Below are 15,568 nucleotides of genomic sequence, written 5' to 3'. Positions count from 1 at the left end.
TTACTGATGCAAATTTGGAATTCCAATTATGACGATTTTACGAATATCCCAGTTGAGAAGCTTACTGATGCAAATTTGGAATTCCAATAATGACGATGAATCTGAGAGTTCAGCCATATATGCAAATTTTCGAAGTCCCTCAAACTTGGCAGATTGAGGGGATAGGTTTATAAAATTTTATCATATAATTTCTACAAAAATACTTTATTTAATTGATCCATAGAAATATTTTATTTAATTCATTATAAATCACAGAAACTTGAATACAAAAAATAACAAAAAATATTAAATCATATCCCCTATACCAGAACTCTGTCAAATGCGCTAACTTTCTATATTTGAGTACTGCAAACAAGTGACGCATGGAGTTCACAAACTTAAAAAATTGTTTAAAAATACAGAAATTAGAGGCGGAAAAGAAGTGGAGAACCCTCTTTGGTACCGAGTCGGAGTTTCTGCATAGTTTAGGCAAAATAGAGAGCCGGAGTTGCTGGTAAACATCTTTGTTCCAATTCTTGTGACCAAGTGAACAGCTGCGTCAATGGCGGCCTTTAGGGTTTCGTCCGAATTATCGTGAACAGAGTCCAGTAGACCCGCTTTGTGGGCCATGAGAGCAGTGTACTTGCGTCCGCCCAGCACAGCTTCCGTCAAGTAACGACAATCAGCCTTGCTCCTGATGATAGACAATGCTCCCATTACTCCTGTGGGAGGAAATTCGATACCCACGTCTACCTCGCTCATATACAGAAACCCTCTGTCCTTCCTCATGAATCTGTAGTCATGGGCTAACGCCAAAATGAATCCCCCTGCACAAGCATGCCCGCAGATGGCGGCAATTGACGGCAACTTCAACCCCATGACAGCCGTGAGGAGCTGCATGAATTTGAGGTTGAGGATCTGAAATCGATCCTCTCTGCTGCTGCTGAATTGAAAAACCCATTGGAGATCTAATCCGTTGGAGAAGAATTTCCCGTCGTTTGTTGTGATAAGAGCAGAGGCGAGGTGGGCGTTTTGGTTGACGTGAGCCAAGGCCGAGAGAATGGAGTCGATGAAGGGAGGGTTGAAGCGATGCTCTCCTTCGCCTGAAAGTGTGAGTATGAAAACGCCATCCCGCTTCTGTAGACTGCACTTTTTTCAGCTCCGATTGCAATGCGCTTATGTCTGCAAATAGTCTAAGGAGACAACCGGATTACCCAAAGACTATTGCAGAGAATGAATAAATATATATACATATATATATATATAGATATAGATATTAAAAATAAATAATAATGTACGTATATAAATTAAAGCCGTACTCTAATGAGCCGCAATTGGCCTGAAAATAATATTAAAAAACCATTCAATCACTATAAGGATTACATGTTTTGAAAATGTTCTAGCTATGTGGGCTAATTTTACACTTAATATCCCTAAATTAAATGGTGAATTAATTCCATTTAAGGTGAATTTTTATTATTCTAATATTTTAATTAAATGGTGAATTAATTCCATTTAAGGTGAATTTTCGTTATTTTAATATCTTTTATTTTTTTAAATTTTAATATTAATTTTTTATTTTTTTAATCAATTTTTTTTAATTAAAATAAGATAAAATAATAATAAAAATAATTGAAACAAAATAATGAGTTGTTTTTAGTAAGGTTTTTTTGGAAGTTTCTCTGTGGATTTTTCTAGTCTAATTTCTCTAAAATACCGCAATTTTTTTTTGAAATTACAAGCTTGATGAGTAACCTTTGCACAATCAAAGTAATGGTGTTGAATCCATATATACAGTGAAAAAACAGTTTAAATAACACAAATCAAGATTTCACCTCAAAAAAATTTCCCGTCCAAAAAGTCACACTAAAAACAACTCCCAAAATAATAGCTAAAAATTTGAAATAAAATAATAAAAAATTTGATTGTGTCAAGATGACAAAGAATATACCATATTTATTAAATTTCATTTGTCTATATAATTTTGTTATTGCCAAAAAAAAATTGGAACCTCAATTTCAAGTTTTAAGTGAGACTTTTTGGAAAGTTTTCAAGTTTGTTTTTGGATCCAAGAATCCAACACGGATTCATTGAAATCACAAATCAATGTCGCACTTAAAACTACTCCTTTCAAAATAGACATTGATAGAAAAAAATGATTAACTACCAAGCTTAAGATTAAATCTCATCCCTTTATATATGAAGAAGATGAGTTTAATCTCACCTATCCACTTAATATTTCATCTATTGGTGTGTCTATTTTGGAATAGGTATTTCATAATTTTAATTCAATTATCAATCATTATTAAGAGGATGGTCTAGTTTAATCTCTATGGAATATTCTAGAATATTCTTAGTAATAATCATAAAAATTAAAGGTTGAGATTTATCTCAAAATTAGTTATATTTTTTTTTTCCTTTTTAATTAAATTGATTAACTAAAAATAATATCATATGAGCATGTGTCTAATGAACATGAATTATGATTTTTTGGCCATATGGTATATTAGTAAGCCATGGTATTATAACAATGTATATTTACTGGATAATATCTATTTATTGTGATATCAACAACAATAATGGACATTTAATGATTTTATTGAAGATAATTAAATAAAATAAAAAATTAATTCAAGAGACAAAAACATGGTGAAAAAGGCTTTAACCCTAATTGTCTATTTACAAAGAATGATGATACAATATAAATACATCAAGCTAAGTCTCAAGATAGTTAGTCTATCTTGGACATGTAATCTCTTAGTTGAGTGAATATCTCAACCACACACTAATTTAGGAGGCTAATTAGTTGGAGAGAATATCTCAACCAACTAGACCTCAACAAACTCCCAAGTATTATGAACATACTCATTCTAGAATTCATGAGCACATCAAAGATGAGTAATAATTATATTTTCCAAGTTTCATAATTTTATTATTTTGGACTTATTCATTGTGAGTGTGAGGCTAACATTCCTGCCTCAATCATAAGTCCAGAATAAAAACCTGGTACCATCTCCAAGTCTTCGTGTTCAAATTGTTGAGTTAAGCCTCAATGAAAATCTGCTAGAAAAATCGCCAAAACTGGATGTCGAAAACCCCTGGTATCATCTCCAAGTCTTCATGTTGAAACTGCTCACCTGAGCCTCAATGAAAAAAATGCTTGAAAAGACGCCAAAATTGGATGTCAAAAACCCCAAAATGAAGAGAGTGAACCAAGAGAAGTGAATCAACTGAAAGTTTGACACATCCCTGAAAATGCTTGACAACTCAATCTAATGTCAAGATACAATGCAAAAGGATTGGCATATCCTTTGCTAGGTCCAAAGACCATCCAAGTGAAAAAAAAAATGCCCACAAATGTACTCTCAATCGGCATCCCAATCACTTGTTTACTGACAAATTTTGATTTCCCCTGGAAAATTGTGTTGTTGTTGAAATTTTAGTCTAACAACGATCATCATCAATTAAATTTTAATTTCATCATCAATTCCCCCCTTTGTCAGCTGAAAAGAGAGACCAATTCGCTTGATTTTTGAATTCCCCCCCTTAACATGTAGGAGAGTTTCTCTTTTAATTTTTTTTAATTCTTCACGGAACTTTATATTTACCTTTTTTTTTTAGTAGATTGTAGGACCTATATAGCTTCTTTACTTCTATATTCCATCTCTAGGGGTTTATTCATCCATAATTAATTGTGATTTTAGTCTTCTTCCGCATTCATCATTTCTCTAATAGATTATTTGTCTTCCCACAATGAAGACAAGGATGGAGGTCGAAACATTTACTCTCCATATTACCATTTCTTTTGCAATGGTTACACGTAACAAGGTTTTGGGTATTTTCTAGAAAACCTGTGCTTATAAACTGAATTGGTTCTGAGAAATATCGAACATAAAAATTGTTTTATTTGTTGTATCCCAAACCATGTCAATCTTTGTTGGATGAAATTTCTTCCCAAGGTCTGATCACCATCTTGGAATGACCATTTTCTTGTTGTTCTTCTCATGTGCTACTGTTGTTGATACTCTATGCTTGGTTCATTAAGTCATTTATATCACACTGAGCATCAATCATCTATATTAATAATTCATCTGTATCGCATGCTGCATCAAAATTTTTAATTAGATCCTCAGTACAACTAGTTACATCATTTTCAATTAGTAGCACATCTTGTTGGATGAGATCATATGTGTCACAACTTTCATCAACTTGGTGGATTATATCATTTGTGTCACAACTTTCATCATTACACTGAATGAGGTCATTTGTTTCACAAATTGTATTTGTTGTTTGGATGAGGTTTTCTGTGTCACAGACTGCATCTATATTTTTTGTACACCTTGCATCAAGTAGGTCTTGTTTTTGCCTCAATTTTATCTAGAGTGCATTGATGATTTGTTCTTTCATATCTAGTTCATTTTGAAGATCTATTGTTGCTTCTAATGTGCTAGTCATTTGATTAATTATGTTTTGATTTGGTGTCCATGAATCCCCACAAGTTTGACCAAAAATTCCCAACAAAGAGAGAATCTTGATTACTAACAATGGATGTGGGCAATCCAAAATACACCCATACATTCTGAAAGAATAACTGAGCAGATTGTTCAGCTGTAATTTTATTTTTGCATGGCATCAAAACACACATTTTTCTAAACCTATCCATAACTACATACAAATAATCATGACCTCTTTTTGACAATGGAAGACCTCCTACAAAATCCATAGAAGTACTCTCCCATGGTCGTGAAGGAACTAGAATTGGTGTGTACATTCCTAACTTCCTATCGCTAGGCTTACTGACTGCACATAATGAGCACCCTTTAATAAAACGTGACACGCTTTCAAGCATACAAGGCCAATAACAATACCTTTGTAGATGTGCCACCGTCTTATTTACATCGAAATGACCAGTAATAAGAGAAGTATGTGCCTCTTTGACTCTTTCTCCCTGTGGAATACAAAGCTTGCCAAGATGGTACATCAAGTTATCATGCAAATGATAAACCAAGTCCTCTACTTGGTTACCTTGACTCAAACTTGGATAAACATCCTGAAATTCATTGTCTAATGAATATTTCTCAATATAATTTCATGGAAAATATAATTATGCTTGAGTAAAGTAGTTGCACTAATAATAGGCCGAGAAAGCATATCAGTAAATTTTTTGTAGATACCTTTCTTATACCTTATTACCAAGTGGAATTGTTGAAGAAAACCCATCCATCGAAAGTGCCTTGATTGTTGCAACTTAGATTAAGATTGTAAGTATTGCAATGGCTAATGATCAATGTGAATGATTGTTTCCTTACCCATCAAGTAGTGTTTCTACTTTTTCACACTTTGCACCAGTGCATACAATTCCTTGTCATATGTAGGATAATGAATCATTTCACCATTGAAAGTTTCTGAATGAAAACAGATAGGCTTACCATGTTGCATGAGGACTGCACCCATGGCATAGTCACTAGCATCAGTCTGGATCTCAAATGATTGTCTCAAGTCTGGAAGTGCAATTACTGGAGCTGAACTGATATTTTTCTTCAATGAATCAAAGGCCTTTTGTTGTTTGCCTCCCCACTGAAAATCCTTTTTCACACTTGTCAATGCATGCAAAGGAGCTATTATAGAAGAAAAGTTAGCAATAAATTTTTTCCAATATTGGGCTTCTCCAAAAAAAATTCTTACCTCAATAACTGTCTTGGGCCTTCGCCAATTCAAAATGATGTCAACCTTGGAGGGATCTACTTTCAACTCGTCTCCTCCAACAATACGACCCAAGTAAACAAAAGAATTTTTTCCAAACTCACACTTTAACATCTTTAAATACAATTGTTCTTTCTTTAAGACATCAAGTAGTTTTCTCACATGCATGACATGTTCATCACTAGATTTATTGAAAATTAAGATGTCATCTAAGTATACTATAACAAACTCATCAAGAAATGACCTCAACACATCATTCATCACATGCATGAAGGTAGCAGGAGCATTACATAAACCAAAAGGCATAACTAGCCATGAAAACAAACCTTGTTTGGTTTTGAATGTTGTCTTCCAAATGTCTCCTTCAGCATTTCTAATTTGATGGTAGCCACTCCTTAAGTCCAACTTAGTAAAATAATTTTCATCTTTCAATTGATCAAGTAAATCATCTATTCAAGGAAGTGGGTAACGGTTATTTACCTTAATCTTGTTCAATGCACGGAATTCCACACACATGCACCATGTTCCTGTTGGGTGTGGAGCATGATTATCTTCTATAGTACCGGCATATTGGACCCCAGTTCAAAATGGGGCGGCAACGCCGCCTGTAAAATAATCGCTGCCGTGGGGGGTCCAGGGGGGGGCGGCGTCAAGAGAAGGCAACCCCTCTCTTTATATGAGGGCATTGTATTTGAGGCTGGCTGATAGATGTGTATTCGGTGAGCGAGAAACATAGAGGTGAGACTGTGAGAGAAAACAGAGGATATTACAGCGGTTTTTCTGTAGGTTGTATCTCTTCATTTTGCTGGATAATAGAAAGGAAGGACTGGCTGTTCGGGGTGGACGTAGCCCAAACTGGGTGAACCACGTATATCTGTGTCTTTCTTGTTTTGTGCGTTTTCTGTGGTTATATTTCTGCAATATTTTATGTGTTCCATTGCTCCGTAATATATAATTTTCTAACAACTGGTATCAGAGCCGAAGGTCTATTTGGCTGATAAACTCACAGGAAAGAAGGGTTCCTGGTTCGAGTGGGAGCAATGGCGGAAGATGGTAAGTTTAGGGTCGAGAAATTTAACGGCCAAAACTTCTCACTGTGGAAGATGCAGATGGAAGATTATCTGTATCAGAAAGATCTATACCTACCATTGGGCGGAAAAACAAAGATGCTGACGGGTATGAAAGACGAAGAATGGAACCTTCTCGATAGAAAGGCACTCGGAACAATATGGTTGTGCCTTGCTGCGTCAGTCGCTTTCAACATTTCGAAGGAAACCACGACAGCAGGTTTGGTGGAGGCGTTGTCGAAACTATATGAAAAACCCTCGGCCTCGAACAAGGTATTTCTTATGAAACGGTTATTTAATATGAAGATGTTGGAAGGTGGATCTGTTGCAGACCATTTAAATGATTTTAATACAGTTACAAGTCAGTTAAGTTCTGTAGGGGTAAACTTTGATGATGAAATTAGAGCTCTGTTATTCTTATGCTCGTTACCAGAAAGTTGGAATGGTTTGGTAATGGCCATCAGTAACTCTGTTTCTGGATCTAGTACTTTAAAGTTTGATGATGTTGTCGGTGCTATCCTTAGCGAGGAAATGCGACGGAAAAGCTCCGGTGAGACATCGGGAAATGCTTTGAGTGCAGAGTGTAGAGGAAGAAAAATGGAAAGAGGAAAGAGCTCAGGATATCGCAGTAAATTAAGGAAAGGCATATCCAAGTCCAGATCGGGGATAGTGTGCTGGAAATGTGGAAAGAAAGGACACCTAAAGAAAGACTGTAGATCTCGGAAGGGAAAAGAAGGAGATGCACAACAAGAAAACAATCATGAAGCAAATGTGACAGGTGAGGTGTTACAAGATGCTTTGATTCTTTCTTTCGAAAATATTACTGATTCCTGGGTGGTAGATTCAGGGGCTTCATTCCATGCCACCTGATAAGAAATAATTTCATGACTATGTTCAAGGAGATTTTGGACAAGTTCGTCTAGGTGATGATAAACCCTGTAAAATCGTTGGAATGGGTAAGGTTCTTGTAAAACAGCAGAATGGAAACCAATGGCTACTAAAGGAGGTAAGGCATGTTCCAGATCTAAAGAAAAATCTGATTTCAACAAGGCAGTTAGGCAGTGAAGGTTGTGTGACAACTTTCACAGATAAATCTTGGAAGGTCACTAAAGGAGCCCTGGTAATAGCAAAAGGTGAAAAGGTTGGTACATTGTATTTATGCAATGGTATTTCTAACTCTGTTAATGCTTTAACTTCCAGAGGAGCAGATGCAGCATTATGGCATCATAGGCTCGGACACATGAGTGAAAAGGGGATGAAGATTCTTCACTCAAGGAATTTGTTTCCGGGTTTGAAGAATGTTGATTTGGACTTCTGTGAGAACTGCATTTATGGAAAACAGAAGAGAGTCAGATTTCTCAGAGTTGGGAAAGAAAAGAAGAAAGAAAAATTAGAGCTTGTGCATACAGACGTATGGGGACCTGCTCAGGTATCATCTCTCGGTGGCTCTTGTTATTATGTTACTTTTATTGATGATGCAACTAGAAAAACTTGGATTTATTGTATTAAGAATAAATATGATGTATTTGATACTTTCAAGAAATGGAAAGCTTTGGTTGAGATTGAGACAGGAAAGAAATTGAAGTGTCTTAGATCAGACAATGGAGGTGAATATTGCAGCAAAGAGTTTGATAGGTATTGTTCAGAGCATGGAATTCGCAGAGAGAAGACAGTTCCAAGAACACCACAAGAAAATGGTGTGTCAGAAAGGATGAACAGAACAATCATGGAGCGTGCAAGGTGCATGAGATTGCATGCAGGATTGCCTTTACAGTTTTGGGCAGATGCTGTAGATACTGTTGTTTATCTAATAAACAGAGGGCCTTCAAGTTCCTTGGATGGTGGTGTTCCAGAGGAAGCATGGACAGGTAAAAAGGTAAACTACTCTATTTTAAAGCCTTTTGGTTGTGAGGCCTTTGTCCATATTGATAAAGAAAATAGAACAAAGCTTGAGGCAAAGTCAAAGAAATGTACCTTTATTGGATATGGTGTTAATGATTTTGGTTATCGCTTATATGATTACGAAAATCACAAAATAATTAGGAGCAGAGATGTAATGTTCAATGAAAAGGTCTTGTATAAGAATCAGTTGCAGGAAAAGAAACAGGAAAAGGAAAACAAGGAATACGCAGTTCTTGATGAAATCACTGAAAAGGTAAAGGTGCCTGAAAATAATAATAATCAACAACCACAATAACAGCAACCACCACAACAGCAACAGGCACCCCAAACACCTGAAAGTGGTGTTAGAAGATCTACCAGGATAGGTAGACCCCCTGAACGATACTCTCCTTCATTATATTATTTATTGTTGACTAATTCCGATGAACTCGAATGTTATGAAGAAGCAATGCAGGTTGAAAGCAAGAAAAAGTGGGAGGTAGCCATGGAAGAAGAGATGGACTCCTTAATGCATAACCAGACTTGTGATTTAGTCAGGTTGCCTGCAAGAAAAACTACATTGAAGAATAAATGGGTTTACAGGCTGAAGGAAGAAGATGGAGGAAAGCAAAGGTACAAAGCTAGACTTGTGGTGAAGGGGTTTGCACAGAAGAAAGGTATTGATTTTGATGAAATATTTTCTCCTGTTGTTAAAATGACTTCAATCAGAACTATTTTAAGTCTTGTAGCAGCTGAAGATTTGCATCTTGAGCAGTTAGATGTAAAGACAGCCTTTCTCCATGGGGATTTGGAGGAAGAGATATATATGCAGCAGCCACAAGGATATGAGGTGAAAGGGAAGGAGAAACTTGTGTGCAGGTTGAAGAAGAGCTTGTATGGTTTAAAACAGGCTCCAAGGCAGTGGTATCTAAATTTGACAAGTTTATGTCTGAACAAGGTTATACTAGATGTCACTCTGATCATTGTGTTTATCTGAAAAAGCAAAATGATGGAAGCTATATTATATTGTTATTGTATGTAGATGACATGCTTGTTGCAGGATCTAACATGCAGGAAATAAATGTGCTCAAAAGAAAATTGGCAAATTCATTTGCAATGAAGGATTTGGGTGCTGCAAAACAAATCCTTGGTATGAGAATAACTAGAGACAGGAAAAATAGAAAATTAACATTGTCTCAGAATGAGTACATACAAAAGGTGTTGAAAAGATTTAACATGCAAAATGCAAAACCAGTTAGTACACCTTTTGCTAGCCATTTCAAACTTAGCAAAGAAATGTGCCCAAAGACCCAAGAAGACATGGATTATATGTCTAAAGTTCCATATGCATCAGCAGTTGGAAGTTTAATGTATGAAATGGTCTGCACAAGGCCTGATATTGCACATGCAGTGGGAGTTGTAAGCATGTACATGAACAATCCAGGAAAGGAACATTGGATGGCAGTGAAATGGATTCTCAGATATTTGAGAGGTACCACAAATCAGGCATTATGCTTTGGTGGTTCAAACATATCCCTACAAGGATATGTTGATGCAGATATGGCAGGTGACAGAGATAATAGGAGGAGCACTATAGGATATGTATTTACTGTCGGAGGAACAGCTGTCAGTTGGGTTTCAAAAATCCAAAGTGTTGTTGCACTCTCAACAACAGAAGCAGAGTATGTTGCTGCTATAGAGGCTAGTAAAGAAATGATTTGGTTACAAAGGTTTATGGGTGAATTGGGTATGGAGCATGATATGGGCACATTATACAGTGATAGTCAAAGTGCCATTCATCTTGCAAAGAACTCAGCATTTCATTCCAGGACAAAACACATACAGCTCAAGTACCATTTCATACGATCAGTGTTGGAAGATGGAGAGTTGAAGCTGGAAAAGATACACACTAGCCAGAACCCTGCAGATATGCTAACAAAAGTTGTAAACAGGGAGAAACTGAGAATATGTTCAGTTTCCGTTGGTCTTCAAGGATGACGATGAATATGAGAAACAGCCAGGTCCAAAGAGGAGTCATTGTCCAACAAATGGAGCAGCGATGGAATTGCTACAATCAGTCTCCAAGTGGGAGATTGTTGGGTGTGGAGCCTGATTATCTTCTATAGTACCGGCATATTAGACCCCAGTTCAAAATGGGGCGGCAACGCCGCCCGTAAAATAATCGCTGCCGTGGGGGGTCTAGGGGGGGCGGCAGCGACTTTTGGGAGCCCCCCCCTGGCGGGGGGTTTCGGGGGCAGCGCCCCCGAAGCTAAAAACAGCTGTAAAATTGCCTTGTAAAAGTATAGTAATCTCTAGTCAATCTGGGCCGTTCATTAGGCGGATGATCTGACGGTAGAACTTATGTTTAGTTTAGGGTTTTTTGCCCTAGAAGGCAACCCCTCTCTTTATATGAGGGCATTGTATTTGAGGTTGGGTGATAGATGTGTATTCGTTGAGCGAGAAACATAGAGGTGAGACTGTGAGAGAAAACAGAGGATATTACAGCGGTTTTGTTGTAGGTTGTATCTATTCATTTTGCTGGATAATAGAAAGGAAGGACTGGCTGTTCGGGGTGGACGTAGCCCAAACTGGGTGAACCACGTATATCTGTGTCTTTCTTGTTTTGTGTGTTTTCTATGGTTATATTTCTGCAATATTTTATGTGTTCCATTGCTCCGTAATATATAATTTTCTAACAGTTCCATCCTTCTTTGGCACCAAAACAATAGGTGAACCATCTTCTTCAAGCTTGATGATGGTAGTGTACCTTATCCTAATGGATCATCTATTCCATCTGGATCAAGCCAAATCCCATATGAACAACCTATTTTGGCCCAAATACCCTACCAACAATCGTACCCTTTGTATGGCTCACAACAGCCTCAAAATCCACCCTTTACTCAATAGGCAGGACCCCAAATGCAGCCTGGTTCAAACCCCGCATTTGGGGCATCTAGTCAATTTCAAATTGGAACCTATCAGTACCAACTTGGAACTCAAAAAATTCCACAACGAACTTTCCAACAATAGTTGCCTTATGTACAACAAGGACCTTATGTGCAACAAGGGCTTTATTAACAGCCATTACAGCAGCAAGGTCAGCCCTTGCAGTAGCAAAACTAATCGTTGTATCAACAAGGCAAACCCTTACAGCAACAAGGTCAACCCCTGCAGCAGCAAGGTCAGCAATTTTACCACCAGGGTCAACAGTTGCAATAACAACCTTATACTCCATACACTTCGCAAGATGTTTATACACCTTATGGTTCTCAACAACCCATGACAGGTTAGTATCAACCTTTGCCTGGTCAAAACCCACCTTTGTGGGGGCAAAATCCACCTTTGTATGGTGAGAATACCTCTCAATGGGGAAAATATAAAGCTCCTTATGATCAAAATCCATCACTTTGGGGGCAGAACCCATACCAACAAGGTTGGAATCCACAACTTGGGCCTTATCAAAGGCCTCTTGTGCCTTTCAATCCACAATTTCCATTTCTAGCAATGTTGGAGCTATTTGATGTGTCAAGGCTCACGAATGACCCAGTACTCCATTTGTTGTATTGTCCTCTGGTTCCTTCTAAAATTCATGGCGATTGTCCAAAATTCCCACAAAATCTAATAGAAATTTTCCCTTGTATTTTATCTGTCTAGTTCCTTTCCACCCACCTCTGACAAGGCCCGGGTTTTGGGGTAGAGCCGGTCTATTCATTATGCCTTGGTTCCCTGAGTTTGATGCAAACTCTATGGTGGTCTCTTCTATGCCAGTTTGGATGAGGTTCCCAAATCTTCCACTTCCATTCTGGCACCATAAGATTCTAGAAGACATAGGAAACACAATGGGAAAGTTTAAAAAATTGGATATGGAGAGAGCAGAAAATAGTATCTTCACCTATGTTATAATATGTGTGGAGATTGATCTCAGGAAATTCTATAGAAGACCTAGGCCCACATTATGACTTATCATTTATGGTGTTCATCTAATTCCTGGGTTGAGGACTCCATTTGTCTACTTCTTTTCTAGCGAACCCTGATGGGTGCTATCGCGAAATGGTACATTGAGTTACCTTGAGGTGCCTATCAAGACTTCAACTCTTTAGCAATGGCCTTCCTTACTCACTTCCAACTACCAATTCGATATGAAATTGGTACCCATCTGCTTACATATTTGAAACAGAATACTGCTACCCACATCTCTGATCATATCCATGAGTGGAGACATCGGCGTTGCCTTATCACGTTTGATAGACCTGATGAGATCTTAACTGAATGGTTTACCAAATCATTCATTAATAAAATTGCCAAGGACATAGCTATGGGTGTTTGTGTGACTGAAGATCAAGCCATTACCCATGCCCAATATTTAGATTTGGTATATTCTTAATCTGGCACATTATATAATCTCTTGTCTGATGCTCCGAGACCATCTATGGATCTGGCATCTTCTAAACCTTCAAACGTACCACCTTTCGATGGTATTATTGGGTTAGTGACTCAAACTTCCAATAAAACCTTCAAAGTAGAAATCTATTTCAACTACTACATCCAATCCTCCTTTGAGTCCCTCTCTATATCATGGTAAAACCTCTAAGGTTAATGTCATTCGGTCTACCAAGGTAGACAAAACCTTGAAAGTTAAAAAGAAGAGTAAAGGAAAAGCCAAATCTGATACCGCAAAACAGGATCCTCTAAAATCATCTGCTAATGGTTCATCTAAACATAAGCCCAAATATCCTTGCCTCATTTGCGATGAAGATCACTATACAAAGGATTTTCCCCATTGTGCTATAGTTAGTCGCTTGTTAAAAGGCACTCAAGGGATGCAGGTTGTACTAAAATAAAATTTTCCATCACAAGAAACCCAATTAGTAGAACAACCGCAATCTTCTACATCTTCGGGTTCTCAGGTTTATACAAGTGGAATGGTAATTATTTCTATTGCCACTCAGTCAAAAGACTATCTGACTCCTCCCAAACAGGTTGTGGAGAAATAAGTTACTGATACACCTTCCACTTCTACTCCACCCAGTTCAGTTCATCTTCATATTGAGATACCTAGTAATGACTGTGTTATCCAATGACCTCCCAAGGGTGTCCTTCGAAAATCATCTTACAATCCGAATGTGCGAATTAGCATTACAATTCAAATATTTAACTCAAGCGCCTTTGGTGATGTTTGCCTTGGAAGTTCTCCAGAGTTTTCCATCACAACGAAAAGCATTACCATTCGCTATAGGAGGAATTGACCCTATTGATTCGAGTCTGATTACCTTTGACCTGGAAAATCATGTTCCATGTCTTCCACATCAGCTTTCCTTTTTAATCCAAGTCATTATAAAAGGTAATATGATTCATCGAACTATGGTTGATGAGGGTGCTTCCACCTGCATCATGTATGTCTCATGTTGGAAATCTATTGGCTCTCCACCTCTCAACCAGTCTCCTAACACCTTAGAAGCCTTTGATGGTAGAGGATCTCATCCTTATGGTATTCTCACGAAATTGCCCATAACGTTGGAAGGAAAAACCGTTAACTTAGAAGTAGAAGTTGTTGATGCCAATTTGAATTATAACCTTCTACTTGGTCGAAGTTGGACTCATGCTATGTTTTGCATGGTTTCTTCTTTGTTCTGTGTGCTCCATTTTCCTCATGAAGGAAAAATAGTCACTGTTGATCAGTTAGCCTTTTTCTCTTCTAGCTCTTTGAATGGCAATGTGCCATATGTGGGAAACACTGACATCCCTTATGAGACTATGGGAGCAGGTATTTTTAAAGACTCTGCTCTTATGGGAAATTATCCCTCCCACCTCCAAACGTCACATGAGTTAACATGATCTCCATTTCTCACGGTCCTTGGATCATTCCTCATCCCAATCAAGTTGATTCTTTTGGCAATGTCATGCTACTCATCCCAACAGAACAAGCCTATCAAGTTGTTGTTTTGGCTTTGGCAGTCACTTCTGAAAGTAATGCTACTCTTAGTATGCATCTAGATGCGTATTCACAATCCCCTTGGCTTGGTTCTTAGGATTCTCTGGATCCCTTGAATAAGACATTTCCCACTAATGAGAGTATCACTGAGGTTATGTCTCTTGAAGAAACTCCCTAGAATGATGTTCATCATGATTCCTCATTTCTCCCAAGTCTTGAGGAGATTTCATCATGTTTAGATAACTTTTTTTCCCGTGCACTGACTCATCCACTTCAAACACCTATTTTGGTACATGAAGTTTTGTCTAAAGGAAACATTGGGAACATTACTGCTATCTTGCCCATTGACATTTCTGTCCAACCTGAAATTGTCAAAATCTTTCAACTAGAAGTATATTTTCCTCGTAATGAGATTAAGATTTTCTTTCCTTCTTTCATGAGATATTCTCACTGAGTCTGTACCGTTCACACATTATCGCAATGGGGCATTCATCCTATGACTTGTAACCTTCACTCACCTAGGGGGCATGGGGGCATTGTGATTTATATGTGTCATTCCACTATTTGGCTAAGTCAATGCTTACATGTCATCGCAACGGTGAAACTTCGGTTTTACTCTTTGTTGATCGATTTCCCGAGTCCACAAATGGGCTCCATCTGAAAAAAATTACGCGTTTCCGTGTAAATGCTTTTGTACATTAGTGTTTTTTCATTAGTGTGTAGTGTGGTTTTGATCTATTAGTTTTCTTTTGCAAACATTTTCCTATGCTTATCTCGTGCTCTATTTCGTTTGCAGATGTCATCCAACCATTATGTTGGTTTTTCTAATGGCTCTTGTCATAGTACACAGGATCTATCTTCCGTTGCATGGGAAATCTATGATGCTAATGGTGAGTTAGTGAATTTACAAGGTATATGTTTAGGTTGTATGACTAATATCATTATCGAATATAGTGTATTCATCGAGCTTTTGTCAGAATCTATCGCTCTTTGCATTAGAGATTTA

General features: G+C 37.6%; 1 pseudogene; it reads right to left on the bottom strand.

Annotated features, from left to right (window-relative positions):
• Positions 1-404: 404 nt before the first annotated feature.
• On the bottom strand, positions 405-12,054 carry LOC149164013 (enoyl-CoA delta isomerase 3 pseudogene; annotated as a pseudogene).
• Positions 12,055-15,568: the final 3,514 nt, after the last annotated feature.

This window comes from Pinus tabuliformis, chromosome 5_1 (assembly GCF_031772625.1).
Source record: "Pinus tabuliformis cultivar Carrire ecotype Pingquan chromosome 5_1, CPIR1, whole genome shotgun sequence".
In the NCBI taxonomy this organism is placed as follows: Eukaryota; Viridiplantae; Streptophyta; class Pinopsida; order Pinales; family Pinaceae; genus Pinus; species Pinus tabuliformis.
The sequence above is the reverse complement of the archived record's forward strand: the minus strand, read 5'-3'. Positions and strand labels throughout refer to the sequence as shown.